Here is a 6,000-nt window from a genome sequence, read left to right as displayed (position 1 = left end):
TTTTTAAGATGATTTTCGAATAATCACAAAAGTAGTAATTAAGAATATAGTTATATAAAAATATGTATATTATCCTACAATTATATAAAAAGACAAAAATAGTTAAGAATAACATGAAAAAGATTTAATTTTTATAAAAGTAAATTATTTCAAAAATGTTCGAAATTTAAAGAAACTTGGTAGCTAATTTGCGTTGTAGAGGGTCAAAATTGGATGTCAATACTATAAAAAAGGAGGGAGAATAAGTACAATGGTAAACCTAGCACAAACTAGATTAACCCTCCCCCCCTCACACACACACCTATAATATAACATAAGGTAGAAAGAAACAATGGTAATTGCAAACTACAATACTATTACATAAATTTTTGAGAGTTAAAATAAGGTGAAAGACTTACGGTAAGGAGGAAATTGAAAAGAAAGAATGAGAGATTTGGTGCTCATCAATTTGACGCTCTTAATAATATATAGATACTGAAGTAGTCTTCTTATCCCTCTAGAATTGATATGAGTTTTAGACTTCAAACAGAGGTAGGTTGGTAGAAAACTTTTGCCTATTTTTTTTTTGGACTCCTTTTGGGTTTTTCTCTTTTTTAGATTTTTTGACCTTTTTTGCCTATTTTAAAACCGCTTTTAACCCCCTTTTTTGCCTATTTTTTTGGACGTTTTTAAGAATCTTTTTTGCCTATTATTTTGGAAGAAAACTTTTGCCTATTTTTTTGGACCTTTTTTTTTAATCTTTTTTTTTTACGTTTGTTTATTTTTTTGAAAGTTTTAAAACCTTTTTTGTCTATTATTTTGGAAGTTTTTTTGACTATTTTTTAGATCATGTCTATTTTAGTTGGAAAAAGATTCTCCATGTAGGAGTTTAACTATAATAAAAAAAATCTTTTCCATTTAATTTTTATTATGTTTAGTATAATCAATATTAAATATAATTATGATAATGATATAATAAGTGAAGAAAAATTGTATAATATTTATTTTTAATGATTTTTAGTCTTCAAACAGAGGTAGATTAGTAGGAATTTTTGGCCTATTTTTGGGACTCTTTTTGGGTTTTCTCTTTTTTGGAAATTTTTGACGTTTTTTTTGCTTATTTTAAAAACCATTTTGACCTTTTTTGCCCTTTGTATGTACGTTTTTTAAATATTTTTTTCCTTTGGAAGAAACCTTTTGCAGTTTTGCCGATTCTTTTGGATTTTTTCGTTGGACGTTTTTTTACGTTTGTTGACTTTTTTTGCCAACAAGTCATATAACTCAATGTGTTTAAATCATAACTCAAATGGATAAAGCTAAATAAACTCGAACTCTGTCTGTATAGTCTATGAAGTCTCTAATACTGATTCTGAAAAATAGGTAACAGGATAGGCCCACAGCTACCTCAAAATGATAAATAAAGACTGAAAAAGTAAATACTTTAGAGCGTCTCTAATGCTAAGGAGGTCTCACCAAAAACTGGATGAAAATTTGATCTTCAACGATGCACCTGTTGAGAATATCTACTACATGTGTTTGTATCGTAAATAGATGCACCGCCAAATGACGTCAGTACATCGAATGTACGGTATGTAAAACAGTTGAAAGGAAACTTACTCAAACATACTCAACTCAACTCAACTCTGAAATAACTCAACTCAATAAACCATTCAATATATGTAAAAATATGCTTTAAAAGATATGAATAAGTAAATGCAACTCAGTATATATAAATATAATATTTTACTCTGGGAGCTTTTCTAATCGACAACCATTACTTATGAGCTACGTGATGATACAATGAATTGTTGTCGTTTTCACAACCGTCCAATACCTTGCTAGAGTAAGGACGCAACTCATCTCTGGATCCAATAATAGTCCTCCTTTCTATTCTACGCTAGCTACGTAGTTTATGGAGTTTGAGTTGTTCTATACTCTTACCAAAATTGGTGTTCAATACTACTCTAAAATATATAGTTACTATGCTCATATCTCAAGTGAGTGTATTTACTCAATTAACTCATTTAGTATCTTTTGAACATAAATTAAAACTCAACTCTTCTCAACTTATCTCTTCTCTTTGAAATGGATATGTTCTTAACTAAATAAATGCATTTAAAAGCATAGTTTGACTTCTCAACTCAATCTCAAAAATAGTCGTTTAAATGTATTAATACTTATGCTTAAAATAACAATTAAGAAATTTCTCAAACTCAACTCATGCTCAAAATGATAATTAAGAAACTTCTCGAACTCAACTCATGTTCAATCTCTTTCTCAATTAAATGATGAAACTAATTATTCTTTAACTCAAAAAAGTGCATAAATAATTAATAAAAAACATAACTAGGGTTCATGTGAATACAAACACGAACAAACATCTCATGAACTCAACTCATGAAAATCTTTAAAGTATATTTAAATATCTACAAGAACTCAGTATGATTTATATTAATAACTCATGTACTCATCGAAATGAAACTCAAACTAAATCTCAACTTGACTGAGTGAAGATGTAGGGCATGAGGACGAACTTAGTCCAATATTATGATAGTCTTACATACCTGAAATGAAGATTATTTAAGCAAAATTCAAAGATCTTGCTTGAAACTCTTGAACCCCCAATTCTTCTTCTTCTCCCCAATTCTTGCTCTCAAAAGATTCTAAGTGTTAATAAGAGAAAAAACCTTGTTGGTTACTGATAAGGGACAAATTTTATTCCCAAAACGTCTTGCGTTTAGTTTGGGAAAGATGGGAAAAAGAAAAATTTGCCCCTCATTTAAAACTGACTAGGCCTCTATGGGCCTCTTCCTATGGACCATTGGGTTCCTTTCTAGGACCTGGGGTCCAATTATTGGACTCACTGGAGGTTTTTTCAATGGGTCTATGACTAATCTACTATGGGTCGTAGAGTCAAATACGGGTCGTAAAAGACCCTTCATAGAACTTGACTAAGATTTTGGCTTGGGGTCTACTAACCCCTTTCTACGTAGGATGCTTGATGGGTCATAGTCCTAGACGTAAGACCTAAGTGCATATTTTAGTATTGGAATGTGTCACAGGAGTTATGAGTTGACCTTACGGGTCGTAACTCTTTCTACGGGTCATAACCTTGGCTCATAGGACTGACCCTCATATTTTAGAATTTGACTAAGAGTTGGGGTGACGTACGAATGGCCACATATGACTCATAGGTACTCTTACAAATCTGTCACACCACGATTATACACCCTGGACGTGGTTGGTACTAAAAAACCATTGCTGGTCCCAAATGAACTACTCGGCCTGGCTAACTCACTCAACAGAAGACTTAACTCGATAAAAGAGTAACATCAAGTGGGAATTTAAAAAAGTCTCATCAATATTTAAATAATAACTTAAAGTACTCATATAAAAATAGAGTCAATATCATAACTTAATAATGGAAGTCATATTTTCAAAACGGACTGTGAAAGTCTCAAAGAGACTCCACTCTACTCAGTCTATGAAGCCTCTACTAACTACTAAGATGGTGATGAGACAAGACCGCGGCTACCTCATAAGACTAGCATAAAAAAAGAAAAACTAAAAGTAAAGGAGCTCCTCTAATACAAAGAGGTCTCACCAAAAGCTATGGAAGATATTGAATGTACGAGTATTTAAAATGGCAAATGGAAACTTACATTAGGATACTCAACTCTGAATGTAACTCAACTCAATAAAGAATGAAATAAAATAAGATAGTGCTTTAAATTATTATGCAATAATAAATGCAAATCAGTATATTAGAATATAATACTTTACTTCTAAGGTAGTGTCTCTAACTGACAACCATCACTTATGAGCTAGTGACGATACAATGAAGTGTTGTCATTTTAATAGTCATCCAATACCTTTCCAGGGTAAGGGACGTCACATCATCTCTGGATCTATATAAAAGTCCTCTTTGGGACTATGAAGAGTTGTCCGAATAAATGGTATGGTCTTATCCTATGCTGACTATGTAACAACTTTGGGCAATTTTTACCCTTTCCTAAATGATCTTCACCTTCTGCATAGATTTGTGGACTAAGTATGGCCCTATCAACTCAGCCTCACCAACCTTAAACCAACCAATCGGTGATCTACATCTTCGCCAATAAAAAACCTCATTTAAAGCCATTTGAATACTCGAATGGAAGCTATTATTGTTGGCAAACTCTATAAGAGGTAAGTGATCATCCCAATTACCTTTAAAATCAATCACACAAGCTCTCAATATGTCTTCAAGGGTCTGAATTGTACATTCTGCCTAACCATCTATTTGCGGATGGAAAGCAATATTAAGATTTACTTTTGAACTCAAACATTTCTAAAATGACTTCCAAAACTGGGTAGTGAATTGAGTACCTCTGTCTGAGATGATGGACAGGGGAATTCAATGCAATCTGATTATCTCTCAAATAGACAATCTTACATAATCCTCGGCCAAATCTGTAGTCTTAACTAGCAAGAAGTGGGTTGATTTGGTCATTCTATCCATAATTACACAAATAGAGTCATGTTGTCAGCGAGATCATGGTAAAACTGTTATGAAATCCATGTTGATCATCTCCCAGTTCCATTCTAGCAACTCTATTTTTTTAGCTACACCACAAGGCCTTGGATGCTCAACTTTGACTTGTTGTCAATTCGGGCACTTGGAGACAAACTCTGCATTGTCTCTCTTCATATTATTCCACCAATAGACTTCTCTCAAGTCATGATACATCTTTGTGGATCCTAGATGAATTGAATACCTGGAGCTGTGAGCATCGTTCATAACTCTGCCTCAAAAATTATCAATATTTGGAATGCACAATCTACCTTAATACCTCAACAACCTATCTCCTTCTTTGGCAAAAGCCATCACTTTCTGTTTATGGACATCTTCTTTCAATTGAAGGAGAATAGGATCTTGAACTTCTTTTTCCTCCACTTCAACAACTAATCAAGACTCTGCCCATTCTGAACAATAATACCTCCCTTATCAGTGTCTACAAGGCGAACTCCTAGACATGTAAAGCTATGCACTTCTCTATCCAACTCTTTCTTCTCTTCTTCAATAAGAGTGATTCTTTCCATGGACAACTTGCTAAGAACATCAGCAACAATATTAGCCTTACCTAGATTGTAGAGAATACTTATGTCATAGCCCTTGAGAAACTCAAGCTATATCATTTTCCTCGGCTTCAGCTCTATCTGATTGAATACGTGTTGCAGGTTTGTTTGATCTATGAAAATACCAACATGCATGCCATAAAGATAATGGTTCCAAATTTTGAGAGAAAATAATACTGCTGCCAACTCTAGATCATGAGTTAGATAATTCCTCTCGTGAATCTTAAGCTTTCTGGACGCATAAATATGACTTTGCCTTTCTGCATAAAAACATAATCCAATCCAACTCTAGACGCATCATAATAAATCACAAAACCATTTGTTCCCTCGTGTAGGGACAAAACTGGAGTAGTAGTCAATCTTATTTTCAGCTCTTGAAAACTTTTCTCACAAGCATCAGACCGTTGAAAATTAATCTTCTTCTGAGTCAACTTAGTCAATGGTGATGATAAGGATGAAAACCCCTCAAAAAATCTCCTATAGTATTTGATCAAACCCAAGAAACGTTTTATATCAGTCGGGGATATATGCCTGGGCCAGTTCTTAATGACTTTAATTTTCTATGAGTCCACTCAAATACCATCACCAAAAATAATATGGCCTAAGAATATCACAAATGCAATCCAAAACTCACACTTCAAAAAGTTAGCATATAACTCATTTTCCTTAAGAGTTTGAAGAACAATTTTGAGATGGTTAGCATGCTCCTCCTCATTCCTCGAATAAATAAGAATGTCATTGATAAACATGATAACAAAGATGTCTAAGTACTGCTTAAACACTCAATTTATGAGGTCCATAAATATTGCAGGGGCATTAGTCAAATTGAAGGGCATGACTAAGAACTCATAGTGACCATACCTGGTTCTGAAGGCTGGTTTTGGAATGTCACATTCTGTCACT

Source organism: Solanum dulcamara, chromosome 5, assembly GCF_947179165.1.
Source record: "Solanum dulcamara chromosome 5, daSolDulc1.2, whole genome shotgun sequence".
Lineage (NCBI taxonomy): Eukaryota > Viridiplantae > Streptophyta > Magnoliopsida > Solanales > Solanaceae > Solanum > Solanum dulcamara.
Note: the sequence above shows the minus strand (reverse complement) of the source record.